Source organism: Manacus vitellinus, unplaced genomic scaffold (genome assembly GCF_001715985.3).
Source record: "Manacus vitellinus isolate BGI_N305 unplaced genomic scaffold, ASM171598v3 scaffold_19_pilon, whole genome shotgun sequence".
Taxonomy (NCBI): Eukaryota; Metazoa; Chordata; class Aves; order Passeriformes; family Pipridae; genus Manacus; species Manacus vitellinus.
The window spans coordinates 12,647,181-12,672,801 of NW_021939395.1; positions in this window are offsets into that span (position 1 = coordinate 12,647,181).

A 25,621-nucleotide genomic window follows, 5' to 3' on the forward strand; every position below is an offset into this window, starting at 1 on the left:
TTTCAGCAATTGAATTCAAATGTTTAATTTTAAATTTTTGTTTTGTTTCTGTATACAAATTAAGGTCTCTGCCAGTACAAACACATCTTTCTAGTAAGCCTGGAGGTGTTGAAATGAAAATTAGAGCTGTGCAAAGGTGGGGGGTTTTGTTTGATTTTTTTTTTTCTTTAATGAGGTCTGTAAGGCATGGGTTTGAGCTTGCTGCAACCTGAAAGTTCAGTCCAGACCTGAATTACAGCAGTGTTCCCAGGGCCTGGCATTGTGGGACCCTTGTGAGTGATGTGTGATATAGGTGAGAGGAGCCAGCTCTCAGTGACAGCAATTCACCCTTAATGCCCTTTCACATGCTCTGCAGTCACATGGGGAGATGAAGTCATAGGTTTGGCAAAGTCAGGAGAACTTGTGGTAGCCATTGGGTCCTTTTGCACATACTAGGGATGCCTGTGTTAGGATGTAGAATCATAGAATTGTTTGGGTTGGAAGGGAGCTTCAAGATTATTCAGTTCCAACCCCTCTGCCATGGGCAGGGATAGTTTCCACTAGACAAGGTTGTTCAGAACCCCATCCAGCCTGGCCTTGAGCATCTCCATGCATGGGGCATCCACAGCCTCTCTGTGCAACCTGTGTCAGTGCCTCACCTCCCTCACTGTAAAGATTTTCATTCTAATATGTAATTAGGAACCCAATATCTAATGTCTAAACCTGCCCTCTTTCAGTTTAAAGCCATTCCCCCTTGTCCAAAGTCCCTCTCCAGCAATCCTGTAGCCCCTTTAGGCACTGGAAGGGGCTCTGAGGTCTCCTTTGAGCCTTCTCTTCTCCAGGCTGAACAGTCCCAGCTCTCTCAGCCTATCTCCACAGCAGAGGTGCTCCAGCCCTCTGAGCATTTTCATGGTCTCCTCTGAACTCACCCCAACAGGTCTATGTCCTTCCTGTGCTGGGGACATGCTGTCTCAGACACTAGGGACTGACCATTTTCCTATGACCTGAAGTAAATCATCAGAATGCTACTTTGTCCCTCAACACACAAAAACTGTGTTTCTGTGTCTTTTCTCTGGACATGGGATTTTACTGCCTGTGCTCCATCACAGCAGAGCAGGAGCAATATAGACCCTTATTCCTCTCCTTGCATTTTAAGTTATGATTTGGAAAAGCAGCAAGTCCTGCTTTACTTCCCACATCTGGGTTATGAGATATCCATGTCTTGAATTATAATGTTTTAATACAGACACATAAAACTTCCTGCCTTAAGACACAAAATGATCTGTAACTATTAGGGATTACAGTTGAATGTTCCTGTTGGGGGAGTTTGAATCCTAAGGCTGCTCATGGGATTTTAATACTCTTGTCTGGAACAGCTGGTGCCAGTGGAAGTATGCTGGATGAGACAGGCAATGGGCCTTGTCTTATCTCCCATTCCTCTTTTCATATATTTTTATTTCCATCTGTGCCTGTGTTTCAAGATATGAGCAGAGAGCAGGCAATGTGGATTATCAGTGGAAAAACTGAAGAGGGAGGCAGGAGAGCCCAGAGAAGTAGGAATGTGGCAGGGAGACAGAGCAGAACTGGAGACCAGGAAATGGCAGAAACAAGTGAGGGTTTTGGTGGGCCATGAGTGATAGACGCAAGGGAGTTGGATGGCGGAAAGGCAGATGGGCAAAAACTCCAGAGGGAGACAAAAATTGGGGACAGGTAAAAACAGAGAAGGGAAGAAGTTTGAAATGGAGAGCAGGCACTGGACAAGAAAAAGGCAAGGGTTGAAGGTGAGGAGAAACCAGCAGAAAATATCTCAGGGTGATGCCACCCCTGCACTGCATCACAAAATATGCAAAGGGGAAGAACCAATTTCCTTTATTATTCTGCAGCATCAGCTGCAGATTCTACATCATGGAGCAGGACCACAATGTACGTGTTGCTCTACAAAAAGCTTGTCTCCCCCTTACAAAACTTTTCAATTTAGAGAAAAGACAAATGGAAACACAGACATTGGAAAAGTAGAGGATAATAAGACCATGGTCTGGACATGCAAAACACCCTTTTAGATGCTGTTTGCATCACACCAACAGTCTAATTAATGTCTATCTTTTTATAGCACAAACTGGCATCTTAAGGAAATATTTGGGGAGAACAACAGAGTGAATGTTTATGAAGACTCTGTGTAATCCTGAGGGGTAAAGAAAGAAAGTAAGAAAATGTTTCCTCAGGAATAGAATAGCAGAGGTCTGCACCATTAGGCTAAAAAAGTGAGTGTCAGCTTGGACTGGGGATGATGGTCAGTTGTGTGGAGAACACGGGGAGATGTACAGGTTATGTTTGGTACAACAAGGATCAGGGCTATGGGAAGGCTGTACAGAGTGGTGATGTGGGCAGGAAAGGTGCTGATTTTGGCAGCAGTGTTCACCGTGAGATTTAGTTCCTCAAGATCAGAGAAGATGTAATGTTAATGGAGGTCTGGAGATAATGAGAGTGCAGACAACAGCTCTGGTGATGTAGCTGAATGCGAAATGCAAGGAGACATAATGCAGAACCTTTAAAAATTCAGACATGCTCTGGATGTGAGGTTGCAAAGGCTCCAGGTGGGAGCTGGTGTCTGAGCAAGGTGCCTTAATGACCAACAGCACAGTGATAGTATGAGGAGAAGGGAATGACCATATGAAGGAAAGGGATGTCCTTCGCCTTGAGAAGCTGGATCCACTGTCCATGGAGGAAAATGAGGACAGCAGACAATGGAAAGAAGAAGTTATCTTCCTGTGTTTAAGAAACATTCTTTTAGCACAGAAAAGATTTACCCAGGGCAAGAGAAGAAATAACACCACCCACCTGCTCTTCTCAGGCATCTTTGCTAATGCTTCACTTCAGTGTGGTACTTCACCAGCTGAGGCAGACTGAGATGAAGAACTGCAGTGCGCAGCTCCTCCATTTACCCTTCTTTCATCCTCCCAGAAACCTCTCAAACATCCAAGTGCAGGAATATTGCAGGGTTATTGTTCATCTATGGATGCAGAGTGCAAGTGTGCAGTGCAGGCTCACAGCTGCTGAGACAACCTGTGCTTATACCCAGCTGGGCAAACATCTGCTTAGGTGCTTGAAGATGATTCTGTTGGTCATTTATGTTTAACTCATCCTGTGTATCCTAGGATACTGTAGGGGAAGAAGAGAGAATCCTAAGCCATTAACTGTGAGCATTAAGACCACAGCACTGGATTTTATTCAGCGTCTACATCCTCACTTTGGCAGCCAAAAGTCTCTAAGGCAAAAGCCCACTTGCCAGTGGCTGTGCTTGTACCATAGGCTTGTGGTGACTTTCAAAAGAGCTGTTCCACAGTGCACTTCTTAGGGCTGGGAAACAGTTAACACCTCCTGTATTTCTCTGCATACTTCCCATACTGCTCCACTTTATGCAGTGTCATTCATCACAGCGTGAGAGGTGCTTAGTGAACACCCACCCAGCCAGAGCATCACTGGAATGCCCAGTCTGGCTCCATCCATGCCTTGCCATCCTCCTCACACCCATCCCTTGCGCTGCTCTGGGAAAAGACATCTCATCCTGCCTCAGGAGCACCATTAAGGGAGAAAACAATCTGGCAGATATCAGTTTTGAGCCACTTTTATCTGATTTATTGTGGAAGTCACCTCTTTTGATATAGGTGGTGCTGATAGTGAATGAGAAAACATGTGTTTCTAAAACAATGGCAATGAAAACATTTCTTGTCAGGGACTGTAGTTTATTGTCTTACTGCTTGAAAAGTAAAATATCCAGCAGGGAAGACACTGTGTCATCATAAAGCAAATGTGGATTATACAATATGACAATAACTTCACGGGTAATGCTCAGAGCCGCTTCTGAGCACAAGTTATATCAAGTTGTTTGTGCTTGGTGATGGTGTGAGCCCCCTTCATCACCCTGAGGTTTTCCAGGCCTGGCTTTCTACAGCTGAAAATGTGACACCTCTGGCTGTGACTCTTATTCTTCATTTCATATTAGCTCTTGACCCGGGCTTTTCTCCAGGGAAGGATCCCTGTGGTTTTGTTCAGCGCCTCCTTGCTTTCCCGTGTTAGGTGACCCTTGCAAATGCAGCTCCACTGAGACATGTCTCAGGGCACCTGGGTGGAAGAGCCTCTTCAGAATCAGCATTTGTGTTCATAATTAGTGTCTGAGACAGAGCATAACTTTGGCTTCCCTTCTCAGAAGGAGCTGCCGGTGTTGGCATCTCTGTCCCTCTCATTTCACTGTGTGCGCTCCTCTCCCTGATTCTGCTTGACGGTGTTTTCTTTCCCCATTTGGCAAGTCAGCTCACCTCTAAGCCTTATCATATTTAAATGTTTAACTACTCTCAGACCTTAATTAAGAGTAGTAGCAACAGCAATAGCTGTAGCTGTAGGAATGGCAGCGATTTCTCCTATCTTAAATTTTAATGGCTTTTGTACAAGGCTTTCCAGAAAGGGTGATTAATGGCACCCAGAGAGGCTGAGGTAAATGTTTCTCCATGCTGATTTTTACCCTTTATATTCATGACCCCCTTTCTTGACATGAAAAACTAAAAAGTCCATTTAGAAATAATTCTGTGATTATATTTTCTCTGGGGTTCAGTAGGTGCTTAATACAGCACTTAATATACGTGTTGAATAGGAGCTGATCTTTTAAAGACCCAGCTCTTGGTGGTCTCCATGCCAACTCAGCTTTGCTTTGAGCAGTAATTACTAATATTGTTGGTAGTCTCCAAGGATTTGATGGTTTTTGGAGACTAGCCTTCCCTAGACTAACCTTTATTTTTTTCATCTTTATACCAGGCTGAAAAGAGTAGATGGACTTTTCCTTTAATAGAAACATCAGTGCCTGAAGTTTTATTGTTTTAGGTTTGTAGAATGGGTCATTGAGTCATAAGATGTGACTGTTTGCATTTGCAGTGAGACAGCTAATAGAGTCTTAAGACTGAAAAAAAAAGAAAAGAAAAGGGAAAAAAACCCCCAACATCAAAAGATGTGAAAACCCTCAGGTCAAGTGGCAGCAAAATGATTATTTGCTCGGACAGAAAATATTTATTGTGGCTTGTAACTGTGTCCACCAGGCGGTTAATTAGCAAATTGTAGATATTGTCACAGTGGAAGAAGTGAATGCAATTCATAGAAAATCCTCCAAGATAAGCAGCAGACACAAAGGTGATTAAGCTGTCAACAATGAAAAAAACACAGAGCAGGGGGAAAAGCAGGTGGACTTCAGTACATGCCCACAAACTAAACCTAGGCCACAAAGCAGGGAAATTGTTTACATTGATAATATTTGTACTCCCACAATGCCTCTGAGCTTTAGCCATGAACCAGGTTCCCACACCACACTGATCCTGAGCAAGAAATGCCTCTGCATTAAAGATCTTATGATTTAAACATGAGCCGAGAGACCGTAGATGGGCAGGAGCAGACAGCAGCGTGTCCGTGGTGCCGGTGAGGGCTGCTCAGCGTGGCGCAGGCTGGCCCAGCACGACCACAACCTGCCTGCTGTCATTTGCTTGTCTTGTAAGCAACATGGCAAAGGCATTGGCATTTTGACAGTGCAGATACCGTGCAGAGATCTTCCCAAACGTTAATTAAGCATCGTGGAGCCACAGCGGTATTATTACAATCCTCGTTTTGCAATCAGGAGATCCGAGACAGCTTTGTGATGCTGGGCTGGGTAGCCCAAGGCTACTTGGCTGCGCAGTGGCAGCGTTAGGGGATGAACCTTGCCATCCTCACCAGCATTCCCGTGCTCGCCTCTCCCAGCTGACTGCACACAGAGATGATTATTAGTGGTATTTACTCGTATTTCAAAGAATGTGAACAAAGGCAGTAGCAAAAGCAAAACTTTAGATGACAGAGTGAAGAAAAATTATAATACATTTTTAGAATTACAGTATTGTCATCTTGAGTTGGAAAAAGCTCAGATCTAAGCTCCCAGTTTATTTTTTTTAGCTATGTAGGAGCATTTCTGCTTCCTCTTAGCTTGGCACAGTCTAAGATTAGCATGTGAGCGCCTCTGGCTTACAGAGCCTAGCTGTACACGTGCCTTTTTTCTAGATCATCAGAGTACTGGGTCCAGGTTTGGACAGGTTGTTTCAGATTATTGGGCCATTCATGTGATGATGGACTTCTGTAAAACCAGTACTGCAACTCATGCAGTTTATAATAACATACACATTTCATAACAGGTATATGGTGTTAAATCTAAAATACTTTAACAGATGTTTTTAGGCTGTATCTAGGAAAGACAGTAACCTTTGATGATTTTTATTTTGCCTTTCTGGAAACCTAATGTGTTTCCTATAGCTTATGACCACAATTCATTTCTAAGTGCTTTTCCCTGGCCAATTTCCATTTATCATTTAAATAATCTAGCAACAAAGATGAGGTATTCTGCAAGAAGGTATATGACTCTGTAATCATTCTACCTTCATATCCCCTTTGGGGGGAATTATTTGAGACTAAATGACCTTCCTGGCTATCAAGCATTACCACTGTAACACGGATGGATAATATGACACCCCTGACACAGAGCCAAAGGCAGGTTGAGCTGAGTGTGCTGTACCCGCACCTGAAAATGACAGAGATTTGATTAAAATGAATGTGAGAAAGAAGTCCAAGAATGATGGGAGCCCTCTGCTAGCTTGCAGGAGAGTGGGGAATCTCACTGTGATGTATGGCCTTTGCTGTACTTCTCATTTGGATCATGATGAGGGAAATTTACCATCTTTACTGTCCTCTCGAGGGACTTTCTTCTGTTCCCTTCCTGTTCTTTAGGAGAAAACCATGCGTAGTGGATGCCTAGAAAACATCAGCCACTGGCATCCTGTACAACAGTGTTTGACACTGGTGAAACTCAGTTTCCCCATTTGTCAGGTGATGAGTATTGTACGTCTTTTATATGAGCTGCTGAGAGCTTGGGTTGGTGAGCTTGAAGCATGTTGCATCATACAAAACTACATGGAAAAATCAATATTATATATTAGTGTGACTGTTTATTTTTCCTTCAGAGACTTCTAGAGCAGTCAACAAAATACAAAATACTTTAGCACTTATTTACTCAACTTTTGGGCTGAGAAACATACATAAGATTTTTGCTTTTTATATTCTCAAGAGCTCTTATCACGCTTCTTGGGTAGGCAGCCATATGTGGCATGTAACACTGCAGAACAGCGTCTCACAGATCTGAATTTGCAGAGGAAAGTCTGGAAAAGACCATGTAGACCCTCAAACTTGAATTTGGCCAAGGGAAGTAATTTTGTTAGTACTATCAATATTTTTGCTGTTAAGCAACATATGATAATATATGAGAATTGATATGGGAGCACTAATGGTCCCATTGTAAGCTTACTTAAAGACTAATTTAGGGTGTTTATTAATAAGGATAGGGCCAAGGGGACTGACCTGACTTGATGGTGAGGACTTTGGCTTTTGTCATGGCTGGTGTGACTCTACTTGTATCCATATCCTTAAAAAAGAGTGTTCTATTTAACACAAGGGTTTGCAGAAGGAATATCCTAAGGAGCTGTTTTCTTTAGATACCACCTTCCTTTAAATAAGAAACACTGAACCTGGACTGTCAGGGAGAAAAATAAGCAGAAGAGATGACCAAGAATTCACTGCCTCAGATGTAGGAAAGCAGGGCCAGAGGCACAGCTCTCGACAGGAGCCATGCAAGCCTGTGGATCTGAGGGAAGATGAGTGGTTCCACTCATCAGGTCGTGTTAGTGCCATCGGGATGCACTTGCTGCTAAGTATCCTGCTGACGGAGCAGAGAGGTCCTGAAGTCCTCTAACTTCATTTTCTGGTTCATCTTCAGGAATAGTTGTGCAAAGAGCGTGATTTATCATGACTGTTATGGTGATCTACCTTGATTTAGTGATGAAATTACAATGATGGATCATACTTAATTATGATCATTAAAAGACATCAAAAATGTAATCGGCTGTTCATCATATACCTTATAAAGGAAAAAAAAATACCTCAGGATTTTAAAGACTGGGACTCTAGCTGTTGATAAAATTAGAATATGTTTTATTCATGCTGTGACACAGCGTTCTTTCTTCACTGATCTCCTCATCTGGGCGTTTCTCTTCAGAGGCATTGGGGAAGGATTTGAACGAGGCTTTAATGAAGTATAAACAACCATGGGTCCTGGTTTTTCCATGGGCCCCGTGGGGTCCAGGTCATGCCCCATGTTAAGGAAATCCATGGGGCTCTATCCACAAGGAGAGGTTGTGCAAGAACACAAGCTGCAGATCAGCACCCTGGCATGAGCTGTTTGGATTCTGGAAATGCAGATTTGCCCCCATTTGACCTTGATTAAAGTCTAGCACAGTTTAATGAGGCAACATAAAATGCAAGTCAAATGCTCAATAGGGAAAATCTTGTCAGACATAAGGAACAATTGGGATCAAGTCAGTCAGGGCTTCCTTGGGCTTTTAATGACCTGTTAGATTCAGCTTTACTGAGGGTTTTATAAAAAAAATAAGTGATAATGACTGAAGGGAGCATCATTAGTATTGGAGTGAAATGGCTAATGGCTCCAGATTGCTCACAGGTGTCAGAGAAGAAAAGTTTCTCCCTAGGCAGCAAGCTCTGTGATCACCACAAGCGTTATTATTTGCACTGCAGGAGTGCCTATCAAGGTTAATGGAGACAAGGCCCCCTTTCTGCCGGGGAGCCATTGGAATTTGTGCAGAGGAGAGGAAAAGGGAAGAGCGAGCTCAGTGCTGGCGTCCCTACCTTGGTGCAAAACCCACTGAGGGGAGTTTGGCAAGATCCGGGGAGGAACCAGATGGCTGAAGGCAGGGACTGGAATATTTGATAAATATTACTATTAGAGTGTGTTACTAGAATAATTCAGTGCCATAACAGAAAAGGTAAGGTGTGCTTTGATCCTGGTCTGTAGCTATCTGAGCAGCAAACCTTTTTGTTGGACTCTCCTGCTCAGCAAAGTATGGGAGTCTATCCAGGGAGCTGAACACAGACATATCTGTCTGTGATGGTAATTAACATTGGCACCACTTACCACATTTCCTTTGGATCCTCAGAGTCTAGCTATAAGCAAATCAAAGCAGGATACATTTTCCAAGAGGTTTGCTTTGATTGAAAAGAGAATTCAGGGAAGTCCAGTGGCCTCTATTATACAGCACTCCAACTCAGATGATTGCTTATCCTATTTGGCTTTAAAACCTGTAACATATTATCATGCCCCAGTTAACAGATGGCAAACTGAAGACCAGAGAAGATGTGCCCAAGGTCATACAAGGTTGGGAGACTCAGAGGGTATGGAAAACATCTGGTAATTGCATGTTGTAGTGAAATAGTGCCACAGAGAATGTCTGCCAGTGGTCAGCAGGAGAAGCAGAGAGGGTCTTCACGCTCTTTGCTCTCACAGAAGACAGCTGGGTACCCAGTAAAGGCACTGCTGCCTTCATTGAACAACAGATACAGGTTGAACACAGTGGGACATCACTGGTTCACTTTTTGCCCTTCTTCAGGGTGAGGCTGTGGCTCCCCTTGTAGTTGGGGTGTGAGTGCACTCGGTCCAGGGCTGAACTAACTACTGGGCTGCTTGTGCATGAGGAGATGGAACCACTCTTCCTCTTCTCACCCAGCTGAGACAGGTCTAAATCTTGGGCTGGGGGCTGAGGTGGGGTGTTCCCAGGGAAGCTGGCATGGAGGAAGGACAGTCATGGTGTGGTGAGGCTGACTCAGATTTCTCCTTTCTGGACCTGAGAGAGGTTGGACTCTAATCTGCTCTCTGCAGAAATCCGAGTCCCAGACAGTGGCCGTACAGCAGGATTTCGACCTTTTGGTTTAGAAAAGCTTCACTTCTTGCCAAAAGGGCAAATACTTACAAGTGTATTTTCTTCTCTCCTGTGGGCCCGGTACGCACGTCACGCACTTTTAGTCCTAAGAGCAAAGTGTTTTTGCAGAGACAATTGAAAGAAATTAAGAATGGCACATCATGATCATTTATATCATGTGTATCTCAGAAAGTTCATCAATTCATATTACATTAGGGAATATGTAAACTAAATGTGCACTCATTTGGCATAGTCCTCAGAGCAATTATTCTTCAGTTGATTTAGTACACTTGATAAAAATAAAGGTTAAGGAGGATGTTAATTTGGGATTTTTTATTTTTTTGCTGGTTTTTATAAAGTATTAGAATGCAGATTAATTCCAGACTTTATAATACTGCATTCAATTCACTATCATATAAAAATAACTTGCATAAATCAGAGAAGCGGGCCTGATCCTTGTGCTCTAACACTCGGAGGGAATTTTGACATTGAATTCTATAGGAGTAGGCCCAATGTCAAAACCTAGATATAACATGAATCCGTGCCAGACATGTTAGAGCTCTGCTAGGAACATCCTCATTGGAGCATAATAATTTGTGAGAGAGAGACACACACTGTGAGCACTCCTGGGGTTGGGGGCCCTGGGCAAAATGTTGGTGGCAGAACTAATTCTAGTCTGAGGAGATGAGAAAGCCAGTGTTGTAAAATGTTGTTGCTTCCAAATCTCAGCCCATCAGACTACCAAGGACCTACATTTTTCTGTCCGATTTTGGGGGTGGGGAAGTGTTGGCAGGACATCCTCCAGAGACAGTGAAAAGAGATAAAACTACTGAAGCTTTTTTTTTTTTTTTCTGAGTTCAGGAGATAGAAGTTAAAAACCTGCCAGAGCTGCCCTAAAATTGCTAATGAAAGAGAGTGAGAGAGGCATTTGCTTCAATATGCTCAGCCAAAATGGGATTTTCAAAGGAGTCTGGATAAAGACATCAGACACAAAGAAATCAGTACCTAATAAAAGAACTTACCTGAGTCAATCCTGCTGATTGGCTTCAATAGCAGACATGTGGGTGTTGAAGCAGAATTCACTGCAGAAGTAAAAAAAAAAAAAAAAGAGAATGAAGAGGAAAAAGAAAAATAACCTGCAAGTAGTAGGGAATGCTAATAACACGAGTAGGAAAGGGTTCTTCCTCTGCAGGGTTAAAGGGCTGCTTCACAGCATCTGGGAGGAGTGGTAGTAGCCTTCTCCCTTAGGAATAAATCAAACCTATATCCTGATGTGGATCTGGGGGCAGAAGTAGTGAGGGAAATCTCCCCAGAAGAAAAATGAGATTATAGAAGTATTGAATAAGGAATTACATGGGAGTTATATACGGGGGATTTCACTGTAGAAAAACAGGGTTACATATATAAACCTGTGGCTTAGTTCAGAAAACTCTTATCCATGGCTTTCTGACTGAGGAATTGCATGTCTTCATTCTTTTTTATTTCCAGTCCTCGTCACCAGTGCTGGGGGGACAACTCTTGTGTCCCTGGAACTGCCTCAACCCATCACAGCCATGGGAAAAGGATTTCTCCATGAATTTTTGCCCATGCACTGACCCTGCACCCCTGGTGCATTTGGGGTTTGCAGAGACCCTTCCTCCCTGGCAAATCCTAGCGTCAGCTGCACAGCATCAGGAGCAGTTGGGAACTCACATGCAGGGAGTGAGAGTTGCTCACCATCCTTTCCCCATTCCTTGGCATCACTGATCCTGGGAAATCTGTTCCAGAGGGTGCTCTTAGCAACTGCATCTGCAGAGGGATGGAAAGTCATTTTATCCTTTCTCCATCACCCTCCTGTTCCATGCCCAGGCGGGTCCGGGTTCTTCCAGACACACGTATGTAAGCAGGGAAGATTTTATTTTGCTCCTTTCACATAGACTTTATTTGGATTTGTAGGAGACAGCTGGATTCATGAGGCATGCCAAGTTTCAGACTTCCTTGGTCCAAATCCTGTTGAACCATGTGCATCCAATTCTCCTCCCTCCCCCGTGTCCGCAGGAGCGGGGGAAGCGCTGGAAAGCCCCGCGTGTGCATCGCCGCCGAAAAGAGCCTCGCCTTGGCTCGGGAGACAGGCACTATAATTAGGAGCAGATCTTCTGTCCTAAACACACTGTTCTGAGGATTTATTTCTATCATTTGCCCATCCTTGGGTTTTTTTCGGTAGCGCTCTCCAAATGTGGGCCTAGGGGGTTCCACTGCGGGTGGTTGGGAGCTCTCGTCCGCAGGGGGGCTTTGCTTCATATTATCGGGAAGCACAGGCAGGCCCATGGTGCCTTACTTCCATTAAGCTCATTTTTTGGACCAATGAGTAAAACCACGCATTTCTACATTTTTGTAATAAGAGAAGCATGCTGAGCTGGAGTTCTTGAGATGCCAAATGTGATTTCACAGCCGCTATCCAGATAGAATTGCCCTTTAACATCATCCAAGAAGTTCTTACACACCAAAATTATTCTGTCATACATAAAATGGCCCAAGTAATTTGGAGCAAGTTATTTAATAAACTTTGCCTTGCTGTAATCCACGAACAATTTATGATGTTCTTGAATTTCCTCATAATTCAGTTATTTCTTGCTAGATAAGTTAGATGAATGAGTTGTGGCCTGTCGACTGCATGCAAGTGATTAATTAATTGCACATTTCTGGATGCTGGAGTTTAAGTGTATTGGTCAGTTTAATTGGATCAGTAGGTCACATGGTGTACTTCTATTCTCAGATTGGATGGATGCTTCTCCTTGAAAGAATCCTCCAAGAATAAAAATTCCTGATCAAGCATTTAAGCTTGAAACGCCAGGATGCAGGCAACCACAAACTCAATCAATTACATGAGTGCTATTGGCATCCTGGAAAGTGAAGTGCTGCATTGTGCAAGCCTTTTTCCAAAAGAGACTTTCAGCTCGACAAAATATTCATAGAAGTATTACCTAATATTCACTTTGCCAAGCTCGCTCCTGCCAGTAAGTTCAGTTGTAAAAACATGTGTAAAGTACAAGCTCAACTAAAGGAAATTTCTATGAAAATTATGTACAGCACATGCTTTCATCTGCTCTCCTGAGCTCTCGCAGTGCTGATATTAGAAGGATCAGCAACACACCTCTCTTTGCACCAGGTTTATTGCAGTCCTCTATAATGTGAATGCCATATATGTTCTGGCTCTGTCATTAATTTTAAGTTAGGTCAAATTCATACATATTAGATAATAAGCATTTTTAGTCCCCAAATGTGTGCGTTAATTAATTTTATTTCATTCAGTGTAATTGTCCTTATAGCTCCGTGCTCATTAAAAGAAGAGGTTTAGAATCCTCCTTTGTGCTAGGCTTAATTTGGGTGGAAATCACAGAAGCTGCCTCACACCTTCTCTGTCAATGTAGATGAGTTCTGACTTGCAGGCAACCCCCCTCCTCCCCACCACTGTTACTAACTCAGGAGTCATTTCCAATTCCTCAGTGTAAGCACACATCACTCTAAGGAGATAGAAATTACATCCAAAGGAGTAGAAATAGCCAGGAAGACCTAGTTTTGTGTATTTTCCTTTTGAAAGATCCGAGCACATAGTACTGAATGGAAACACCTATAATGAAGCAGGTGCTGGAGGGCCTGTCCATCTCCCCATCATCCAGCTAACTTGTCCAGGGGATAAACACTGGCAAAACCATCCTCCCTGGGGGGCACTGAGGGTCTGTTACGGTGCATGTGCCCCATTCAGTGGGTTTCTAATGTGTGGTTGACAGCAAGTATAGATATATGTGCACTGGTAGACTATAGTTTATAAGTAGCTCATGGGTGATGAAGTAGAGCTTGCAACTATTATTTATTTATTCATTTATTTTCTTATTATCTAGCATTATTAGCAGGTCTTGTGTGCCCTACACTTCTCTTTTCTCTTCTGCAGTGTCAAGAACGTGAGCCTTGAGACCACTGCTGCAGTTGCTGTTCATTAAAGAACCTATTTGTCATTTATTAGGAATTTGTAAATGAATCCTGAACAGACTGGTCTCTCAGTACATCCTCCAGTGCTGATAGCACTGGTTCTCTCGTGTTTATGACTCATTTTCACTGTGAGAGAAGGGCTCTTTAGGGGGTTTGATGTGGAGATGGTATTTGAGATGTTGGATTTATACAGGAGGTGTGGCTCACACTCAGCTCTCGCAGATCAGAGAAGATGATGTTGTTCATCACCTGCTTGGTTGGTGAATATCCCCCAGTGAAAGCTGTGCACAGCTTCTATCCCCTGTCCCCCCACTTTTCACTTGCATTTGACATCTTTCCTGAGTTGACCAGACAGATAATACTGAACAACACATTTTAGCTACTTTGAGGTGTGTCTAATAAATATATGAAGCACTGACCTGGGTCTTGGCTTCTTCAGTGAACTTCTGGAGATGTGATCAGTGTGGAAGTGTCTGAGGAGGAAGCAGTCCCACAGGGTATGTGTCCCTCCAGAAGGTGATCCTTAGGGAATATAACAACTCAATCTCTCCTATAAATACACCATTTCTCCTCATCTGAAGAGGGCACTGAGATGTGCAGAGTGTCCAGGTGATCATCAGACATATGCAATTCCCTGGCCAAAGGGGAAAAGGCCATCTAAAACCAGAGGGCTCGTGGAGACTTCTCTTCCAGATAATAGACTTTCACAGAAAGTGCCTCTGATGGCACTGCACAGGGAAGCCCGCTTTTCTCCAGCCCTCTTGAAGGTTTTTTTTTGCACTGTTTTTGCAGCGCTGGTCTTCTTAGCTAATGTCTTGAATTCCTCTGCCTGGTAATGCAGTGTGGTCCTCTGAGACCCCTGGGCCTATTTAATTTCATGCATGTGTAAGATACCTTTTCCCTTTTGGCACTATGATACCAGCTGCAGTCACTTTAAACACTGCCAGTCAATCCTAGTTATCAGAATCTGTACAGGGGACAGGAGGAGGAAGAAGATAATGGATTTGCCTTGAAAGCTCATCTAGAAATCCATCCCTACACAGCAGACTGCCTACGTAATGTATTACTTTTTAATAATGTAAATATATTAACATTAGAGCGGTCTTCTCAATCTTCAGTACCTAAACATTACATCACCATCAGAAGCAAATGTAATTAGATATCATAAATATGAAAAATATCGGGACATTAACATAGAGAGCACCAATAAGTTGCTTTGCTTGTCATGTAATTGGAAAGCATTAAGGGTGCACTCTGCTGTGTGCGTGGTGAGCAGGGATCAAGCCTAATGCGAAGGGACAGCTCCGGTATGCAGAGCCTCACCCGAAATAACTTCACAGGGACACTGTCAAGGGTTTTTTAGGTCTGAAAGTTAACATTTCTGTGAAGTTGATTAGTGCTTGCAAACGCTCTGTGCTATTTTCTAATCAGTGACATTCGCTCTCTTGGTTATTTAATGGTATTAGCAGAGGCAGAAGTGGAACCATTTGTTTCAGGCCAAGCAATCATAATCCTGCTCACTCTGGATGCTGGTATTTAAATATGCGTGGGATGCTGTTTTCATCCCACACTCCTATTCTGTTAGATTTTTGCTTTGCAAAGTTTTCCAGTCTCTTGGTCTTCTGCTTAGCACCCTCCAGGTAAGCCTGGAATTGAAGAAATGTCAACCATTTTAAATAAGGTACAATGCCAAAATGACAGATGAAGATTTTAAACTTCCAGAGCAAAAAGGAATTATTTAGCATGGCTCTACTGGGAGTACAGACTCAGGCTGAGAAAAAATGGGATGCTTTGAATGACTTTCTGGCAATGAAATCTGTGGAATAGCCCAAGAGGGAAATGTCAAGTCCTTGTTGCTGGGGTAGATTAGATCCACACTAGAAGATATCTAATCTTGACTGAAAGACAAGTCGGTGGTGCTTTCCCAATCAGCCGTACAAGGGATTTCCTAGGCTGGTCATGAGCTCCTTAGAGCACCTAGTTGCACATTATCCAGGTGCAGGGGAAAGGCTTGGCTCAACACTCTCTCAGTGAGGACAGGACTTGGAACCAAGAGTGACATCCTCATGGCACAGGGAGGAAACAGAGCAGTGCAGCATGACTGTGTGCAACCAGGAACACTGTCTGGCCTTAGATAAGGTTGTCCCTCCTTCCCTCTACCCTGTGCTGTTTTTCTGTGCTAAGTTTTTGAAGCATCCACCATTTCCCTACCTGCTACAGCACATGAACACACAGCAGGGATGTGCATGGTGCGTGGAGTCAGCCTGGGTTTGCACGGAGCACCTGCCCTGCTGGGCTGAGCAAGGAGGTGGGATTTTCCTGATATGGAACACCCCTGAGCTCAAGCCTTGTCCTGAGCTGCTTAGTGCAAGCAAGCCCAGCCAATGGGGTGTTCAATGGGCCTGGTCTTACTTGGGCTTGGAGAGTCAGAAGTGGTCTGTCAGGGAGTGCTCTCCTGGGTTTAGGGTAGAAGGGGACCTGCCCGAGACCAACAGTGATGACTGGCTGCTCTAAAGAAGCCTGTCACTGGCATTTCTTCATGTTTTCTCTCCTGGACTTATCCTTGTTCTAGGTTTGATGTGAAATCCTCTTTCACCTTCCTCCGTTTCTCTTTCTGTACACACCTTGTTCTCTAATTAGTTGAATTTCTGTCTCTGCTTTGCTTCTCCCTTAGTCCTTTTCCCAGCTCTGCGCTTAGATCTTACTTTTCTTTACTTTTTATCTGCCCTCTCATGGCTGGATATTTGTTTGCTTATTTTAATTTCTCCTGTGGGAAAGCCTTTTCCGCACCACATCTTGTAGACATCAGAGGATCCTCTAGGCCCCTTTCTGTCCTCCCCATCCCTGTGCCAGCGTTTTTCCTTTGCTCTCTCTCCCTCTGTGAGTTGTGCTGTTGCTCTGCTCTCACTGCCATGGTAACTTCAAAAAGACACGGCCATTTGATATACCAGAAGAAGGAGAAGTCCGCAGGAGTGTGTGCGTGCATGTGTGCGTGTCAGGGGAGGGGAGAGAACATCCTTTTCCTTTCTCTTTTCATTTTTAGGTTCAAAGCATTTCATTACAGCTGCTGGAAGGAGGCAGGCCATCTCTCTGTGGGACTGGAGCCATGAGCCTCATCCTTCTGTCCATCTTGGGGCCAGGGATGCTCGGCTGCTCCCCAAGCCCAGCTCCAGGCTCTGCAGGAACAAGGAGATTAAAAAAAAAGAGGCGGCAACATCTTAAAAGTCTAAAGCATAGTAAGGAATAGCTCTGTTCCTGAGGGGAAACATATGGGGCATTAGGAACACTTTCCCCAGCTTGCACATTTATACTTGAAAGTTAACAGTGAAAGAAAACAAACACAACAGCTTCAAACCAAACAAGCCGTAGGGGATCCCAGGCTGCAGCAGCTGCTGGGGTGAAGCCAGTGGCACACTGAGGAGGGGAGTGGGGACCCACTGGAGAGGCTCGGCAGCACATGAGCCACCCTGCAAGGACAAGGTGTGCTGGAGCTTTCACTAAGCATTTGGGCTGGAAGGGGTGGCAGTGAGGCCAGCCCTGCCCAGCTGGAGGTGTCTCAGGGGTATAGTCTCAGGCAAGCCTGTTGATTCCAACTGGGAGTGCTGCACCCTGCAGCAGAACCCTGGGTGGGGCAACAGAAGCATTGGTGGAGGCTATTGCTGCATTTTTCATCCCCAGAAACATCCCTACAGAACAGGTAGCACCATTAGCCCATGGAATCATAAAATCATAGATCACAGGATCACAGAATGGTTTGGGTTGGAAGGGACCTTAAATATTACCTCATTACAACCTCCTTTCCATGGGCGGGGATACCTTCCATTAGACCAGATTGCTCACAGCTCCATACAACCTGGCTTTAAATACTTCCAGGGACTTCCCATCCCTGCCCTGCCCCACAGCAGGCAGTAGCACTCTGGGTACTCAAGTGCTGTGCCCAGAGCTGGCTGTGGATGAGGAGCTGGAGCCGGGTTCTTTGCATGTCTGGCAGCAAAGGGCCCCTCCAGCCCTGGGAAATACAATTACTGTTTTGGACTCAGTGTATATTTTCTCCACAGTCTCATTTTGAAAGCGATAATGATCTTTTCCTCTCCCCTGGGTGCCAGGAAGCAGCTTGGGGAATTAGTTGCAGAGAGGGGCTGTGGGAACTGCTCCTGCCTGGGAGGTGCCTGCAGCGAGGAGGAGACCTCTGCTTCTGATTTCCCTAGTTTGTTAAAAAAGGTAAAAAAAACCCCACAAAACAACTGCAGAAATGCCTCTGTATCAAGATGTTTGTCTGTCTTGTCGAGCTGCTGGGCAGGAATCAATCCCTCATGCTGGGGACAGAGAGGTGCAGCTCAAGAATCCCAACAGGGTTGCAGGACCATGGGAATCCCATGTGCCACCAAAAGGACTGAGATATGCACAAGGTGAGGGCAGTGCAGTCATGTCCTCACTCCCAGCTCAGGGAGGAGTGGGATCATCAGTGCTGGGGATAGCACGGCTGTCTGCACGAGGTAGGGTTGAAAGCAGCTTTTCTGCTGCATGGAGCTGGGGAAGAACAAACCCGATGCTCCACAGGGACCAAGCAGGGGATTCTCTGCAAAGATTTCCTCGCATAAATACCCTCCTGTGGCTTTAATTATGGCTGGGGAGGAGGGAGGAACAATCTGGGCCAGCAAAGCCCTGGCTTTCTAATCTGTGAAAACCAAGCAGGGTAAGAATAGAAGGAGGGAAAGAGCAGTGGTGACCTTGCTGCGTGTCTTGAAGGAGTAGAAAAAGGTCCCTGAAATGATGCTTTACCCCACTCATCTGGCCCTGTCCCCCTCACACATCTAGAACTTTGTAGTGCACCTTTAATGACTGCATGAGGGATGGGGCAGCTGCTGATGAAGCATGATGTGGTTAAAGGCTGTTCCCTGATGCAGACAGAACTCACTCGGGTCTGTTATCTTTATTGTAATAGCATCGTGGCCAAGCTATATTAATGCAGAATACTTTTCATTATTAAGTTATTCATGAAAGGATTTGACCAGATGCACATATTCCTGCTCCTTGGCTTGGTGGAGATGATGGTTTTGCTGGGTTTTCACAAAGAAGATGCAGCTTGAGACATGCTGGAAGAAAATGCAGTCAATCTTCTTTGGCACTGGAAAGAAACAAAGGAACACCTGGCCAGGTAGGGGCAGGCTGCCTCCAGTACTGGCCATTCCATGATGCTTGGTGCAGACTCTCAGTTCAAGTGATGTGGTTCAGGCAGGAATGGAGCCATGGAAACTCCTTGGGCTTGACTCTTTTTCCTTGAGCAGAGCTGCAGAGCTCCCTGGAGAGGTGAGAGCTGATGGGGACAATCTCAGAGGGAAAATTCAATGAAAAAAGAAATTGAAAGAGGAAAAGGGAAATGTGTTTTGGGTTAATATTGGTTTGGTTTTCACCTGAAAGCATTAAAAAAATTGGAGGAAACTTGCAAATGAAATGATGTTCTGAGCTGAAAAGACGTGAAAGTCTGCTAGTGAAGGCTTTGACTTTTCATTTTTTTTCATAAGCAAATAGTGGATATGTTTTGATGCTTAAGCTCATTTATTTTTGTTGGAAAGGGTGTTTGGCTGTTTGGTTTTGTTTTCACTGGCTTTATATTGGAGAGAAAACATCCTGGATGCAAATGGGTGATCCAAGAGGGAATCTGTAAGTCTGCCACCAAACACATCTTTTCGGTACAAAATGTCTCCAGCACCAGAATCCTGGGTTAATTTGACATTCTTCCTGGGCTACAAACTGTTTAGCTGATTAGAGATGTGCAAACATTCCCACCATCTCATACACTGATGCTCATAAACTGATAAATAACAAAACAGAGGCTGGTTTTTCCTCCCCAGAGCTGTTTAGTCTTTTTCAGTCCTGCCCAGGTTCAGTGCCTGGTGTAAATAACAGCCTGTCTTACCCAGAAACACCTTTAGATTCATGAACTCTTGCTTTCACTCTGTTTTCTTGCTGCCTTCTCCTTTGCCGTCTGGAGCCGCCCCAGCCCCAAGCAATGCTCAGCAGGCTTCCCTTCAGCTGCGGAGAGGGGAGGAGCTGGACCACATTTGAGCTGGGGATGAGGTGCTATCAGCTCACCTCAGGGAAGGAGACTGGAAAAGATGGATTTGGCATGCCTGTTGGTGCGGTTTAGGTGGCGGTGCAGTGGAGCTGGTGCATGTGCTCCATCATGAGCAGCCACAGGAGGATCTGCTCCATCTGGGAAAGGACAGGCTGGGTATGTTTCATTGCACTTGCCTTGTGGGCATGCATATGGATGAGGAGTGCATATGTGTAAGCATGTGCACGGGAGGAGATGGAGGGAGACTTATGGATTAAGGTGTCTAGAGAACCCACTCATGCCCATGGGGCAGAGAAGTGGGAGGACTCTCCAGATGGAGTGTTGTAAGGGGATGCGGGTCCCTGAGCGCTGCGAGGACAGCACCCAGCAGCACCCACCACAAACCCTCAAGTGCAAGAGGACCACAGTGCCCACCCTCTCTGCTCCCTGTTTTTTTGGCCACCCCTCTATCCACGGCTGTGAGATCTTGGTGGGGTTGTTCTCACAGGGGAAATCTCGCTGGCCGCTCAGATGAGCTTCTTGTTGCTGGAGCAACGCAGAGGACTCTGAGCAGCCCTGAGTACCTGGTTCCTAAAATACTGCTCAGCATTAAAGCCCCACGGTATTTATGAGGCAGCATTACAGGGAGACACAAGTAGAGCTCTGCCTGCTCCCAGACCTGTCCATCACTCCTGCCTCTGGAACACACAGAACCCAAATTCTCCTCCTCAGGAAAACAATACCCCACATCTCTTCTCATACAGCTTGGGAAAAATAAATTAAAAAAAAAAAAAGGATTTTTTAAAATTGAGCTCATATTTTTCAAAACTTCCTCTCTCTTTGTCCTTGAAGAAAGTCTCTTGGTTTCCTCTGTCTGGTCCCTGCGAATGAATTTCCTAGCAGGAACACCTTGTCAGCTTTTTTTCTTGGGCTTGAATTCAATTTTTCAAATGAAATACCTCTTTTAGTCTCATCTACTTCATCTACAAGAAGATGGGTGAAAAAAAAAATCTATTTTCTTTCTTCTTTTAAAAAGATTTCTGTTTTCCCTCCTAGTGGCCTTATGGCTCCTTTTAAGAAATTATATAACAAATTGTGAAAATCTGGAAGGGAGCTGGTAGTTTGATTCCTTTAAGACTCTCCCTTCTGCCACTAAGACAAAGAAAGCAAAGTAACATTCAGTAGGCAAAAAAATATAATAAAAAAAATCAAACTTCCTGTTTCGCTTTTGAACAAGGTGCAAATTAGCGAATATTTGTTAAAATTTGAGACAGCAATTGTCTAAGAAAAATAGTTTCAAAGAGGAGAAGGTTGTTTTTCTTCTTAAATAAAAAAGCCCCTGAACCTTTCTTTCTTTTAACTTCAAAAGGGAGCCAGATTGCAGAGGAAGAGAGAAAAACCTTAAATCTCCTCTGAAGGGAAGCAAGTAACTTAGTCAAAGTGATCTTATTTTTGAGGGAATAATTTTCAGTTCACTTTTTTTTTTTTTTTTTTAGATCTTGATCAAGTGCCTCATAAATTTTAAACTGAGCTGGTGAAACCTCTGCTCTACTCACAAAGGTGTCAAATGGTCATTTATTTGAGGATGACTGGATTGTGCTGACCTGCTTATTTCCAAAAACTTCATCAGCAGGCACCAGGCAGGAGTTTTCCCTTGGCTTTGGGTAGGTGTTTAAAGTAGTACCAGACTGCAGGCAAATGCTTCCAACTCCCTATGAAGGTGTTTTGCACTTGCTTCTGCCTTGATGCAAGGAGGGGCAACACAGCCACACTGAAGGTTAGGCATGGATCCAGGGCTTGGTGGAAGATAAGTGGTGCCTGTCCTGCCTGGAACCTCTCACAGCCTCTCCATTTCCAAATAAATAGCAGTGATAAAGAGGGGGTTTCAGATGTGACCCATAGGTACTTCATGTTTATGCAAGTGCTAATCTCTGGAAAAAAGATGCCTGCTAAGGGGTGTTTTTGTGATATATCTATGAAAGCCAGAGTCAGCCTTGTTCAGAGCAATATTAGCCTCCGTATGCATCTATATATGCAGCATCTGCTGAGTCTTTGGCTGGGCTCACAGATTTGACATTGAACTCCTCATTTCAATCTAAACTTTAATAACGTGTGAGTCGCCACAGTGCAGCAGAGCACCGATTCATCCCGTAGCTGGGTCTGCCAGTGGCCCGTGCCAGATGCTTCCGAGGAGATTGCAGAGCATCATCATACAGCTAATTGGTGGGAACACGTCCTCCCGCTGCCAGCTGGTGTTCATCAGCTATGTGTCCTGCAGCACCAGGGGCTGATGAAAATAGCCATGTGTAGTGCTTCTTGCCTGCCTTCAATCAGAGGAGCACAAACACCACTGAATGAAGCCCTTGTATGCCAGGTATTGTGCTGGTGCTCTCTGTTGATTGCCCGATCTCGGGGGAGTGAGAGCCAGCATCTTTGATGGAGGTTCAGCAGTTACAATCACCAATAGCATCAACACAGGGCCTGACAGATGAAGGGGTTTGTTCACTGCTGTTTGTGCTCTCCTAATTTTCCTTATGGTCCAAGGAAAGTGAGACAGCTCCTTTGAGTACATGGGGAGCTGCCCCAGCAAGGGCTGGACCACAGTGTGCAGCATGGTGGGCAGAGAGATGCTCCTGCAAGTGTAAGTAGGTTAAAAACATAGTAAAATTAAAACAAGTAAAAGAACACAAAGCTGGGCAAAATGTGACAACAGCTGGAGCCTGTGTGGGAGCAGAATTACAAACCCTGTAGCCCAGAGCTGGTCTCTGGCTGGACCTGTTTGTCTCCAGAAGATGAACATTTTCCTTGCTTTTGCAGAGCAGCAGAAGCTATTCTTGTAGCTGTCGAGTCCTTTTTTGAAAGTTAGTAAGGGTTTTCTTTTTGCCTCAATAACCTACAGCAGAGAGTCCTACAGGCTAATTATATGTTTCATTTTAAATCCTTTAATTTTTTTGTAGTTCAAATAGATAACTATGTTTTTCTCCCACATCTTTGATTCAGACAGATGATTTGCTTCATTAATTGATATGTGGAGGAGAGGGGCTAGAAATGAGCTATATTTATGCTTCAAAAATAATCTTTTCCCAACTGTGTTTTTTCTGCTGTGAATCCTCATATTTATTTCAAAATTATCCTGAAGTGAATATTATCAGCCTTTGTCCAGGAGTCTTTTGCTGGATTAATTAGTCTATAATGAATCTACTTCTCATCCACTTTGATTTTAAACTTTCAGGTTGGCCTGGTGTCAGACTGCACCCAGAAATCTGCTTTCTCTCCTGAGCTGTCAGAGCAAGGAGGAGGGCAGTGTACTGGGGCTATCTGCAAAACACAACAGCATGGAAGAACTGGGATTTCGGTTGTTGAGGTGAGAAAGCACTTGGGAAGTGCTTCATTCCTGGAGGAGCTATTGGAAACTAGTGAACCAGAATGGAGCCATTCCACAGCCCAGCCTGGTCCTGGTCCAGACACTCTGTTGGATGGCACAAGCATCCCTGCACCAGTGATGAATTCACCTCCCAGAGGGGAAGGTTTCATGTGTTGATGATTGTTTCAGCTCTTCCTCTTCTTCTTTGTGAAGGTCCCAGCCCTACAAAGCAGACACCAAAGCAAATCACACCATTGCACTGTCGTGCCACCAGTCAGGGTCTCATCTCCCCAGGGAGTTTTCCAGTGCTGCTTGCTTGCTGCTTTCTTCTTGGCTTTTTTTTTTCCTTTGGCTTTCAACACACTTTGGTGAAAAAATGGGTGTGAATCATTTTTCATGAGAAACTTCCATTGCAAAAAGTGCTTTTTTTAGGAACTCAGCATTTTTGTAAGTGAAATGCCAGAAATCTCACAAGCTGAAGCTGAAATGTGCTGGTTGCAACATTAGGTGCTAACAGTTGGCAAAGCTTGAGTCCCAGTGGCTAAAACACCAGAGAAAATGGCAGACAGTTCCTTGGCTTTTAAATCTGGGCTGACTCGCTGGTGTGACAGGAGGAGAGAGGGTAGGACTCAGCTCAGGCTGGTTGGCTGTGATTGACACGTTTCATGGACAGCTTTTTATGGCTCTCATCATGGTGACGTTCTGATTGCCTCCCCAGCGCTAATGAAGATCTCCTGTCATGGGCCTGCAAGGTAGGAAAATATTATTATCTCTCATTTCCAGATGAACCTGCTCCACGTGGATGCATTTACCTGACATCACTGGCCCGTGTGACAGTGGCAATGACATGACCCATGAAGGTGGTGCTGGTGCTCCTGATCCCATGGTGCAGAGGTGGCTGCACGGGGCTGGGGCTGGCCCCACGATGGGTCTCAGAGATACTCCTGAAGCCACTAAGAAACCTCTCAAGATCAGCAATATTGTTGGCTGAGAAACATGGAGCAATTGCCATGTCCACAGTTGGTTTTGTCTTGAAATCATGTCTTGAAAAATAGGTTTTGGGGAGAATTGTCAGTGGTTTTGTCTAGAACCCTGAGAATTTTTATAGGAGTGCCTGCAAAAAAATGTGCGTAACGTGCTAGTAACAGTCTCAAGAAAGATGGGAGAGGAGAATTTTTTTTTTTTAGAACAGTAGAAATGAATGGAGTATTTTGTGAGATTAGAAATGTTTGATGCTGGCACTAGCTTGGGGTAAGGTGGGGAGAAATGCTTTTGAAAACCATCATTTGGGATAGAACCTTTCATTTGACAGTTCAGGTCAGTCTTCAGGACATCACCATGGCTGTGACTGCTGGCTGGGCAGTTTGGCTGCCTGCCAAAATTTTGGACCCTGCAACCTCTTTCACAGCTTGTTGGGAACATACCTGAGCACCAGGCTCGAGGGTGGGACTTCCAGCAGCAGCACTGTGCCAGACACTGCTTGCTCCTGCTTTATTGCCTGTGAGCAGCTGCAAGCTGATGACAGACACAAGTGGTTTATAGGCAGACTTGTAGAAAGAAGTGTTGTGTAGGTCAGTGCCACGCTGGGGATGACTTGGTGGCCAGCTACTGAGATGAAGGATGATGCCTCTGCTCTGGTCCCCTTTGACCCAAGCCAAGCAGCAAGCTCAGCTTGCCCTCTGGGTGGAGAGGTGGCACATATGGATTTTGATAACTTTCTTCTGCTTAGAGGTCATTGTCCACTTTAAATATTCATGTTCTGAGGGACATTAAATAAATAATGCTGAATTTGTTAATCTGAGCGGCTTGCAACTTTTGCATTTTGTGTTTTGTTTGCAATCAAGAAGGGATGTAAGGCTGCTAAATCCAACCTATAGGAAACTAGGAAAGGTTTTGTTGTTCAGACCCTGTTATCTGCTTGCTTTTTCGCAAAACAGGACTGAACTGGTTTGCAGACAAGCCTTCAAAAGAGATGTCTCTGATAGCTACGGAATGGCTTCCATTTTGGGGGGGGCAAATAGGAAAAAAAATAGTGTTGTAAATCAACATTTTTATTTTGATCAACCATCAGTGCCCAACATGAATCACTATGTGAGGTGGTGGGGATATCCTTTGGTGTCTGCTCTGGCCCTGCTGCAGTCCCAGTGCTCTTCCATGGCTCCTGACAGGGGTGTGGGGCACTCCCCATGGGCATTCATTATGTGGATCCCAATGCATTGCCTGTAGGATCTGCAATAAATGGCAATTTGGAAGAAATCCCTGTGGCATGAGATGGAAAATAAATGTCCATCACCTCACATTTTATTTTTTCATCTATTTGGTTGGTACCAGAATATCCCACGGTGTCTTGGGAATTGCAGTTCAATTCAGATACTCATATTTGCAAAAGATGGTTAATGGCTATGAGGTTTCAAGGTAGGAACC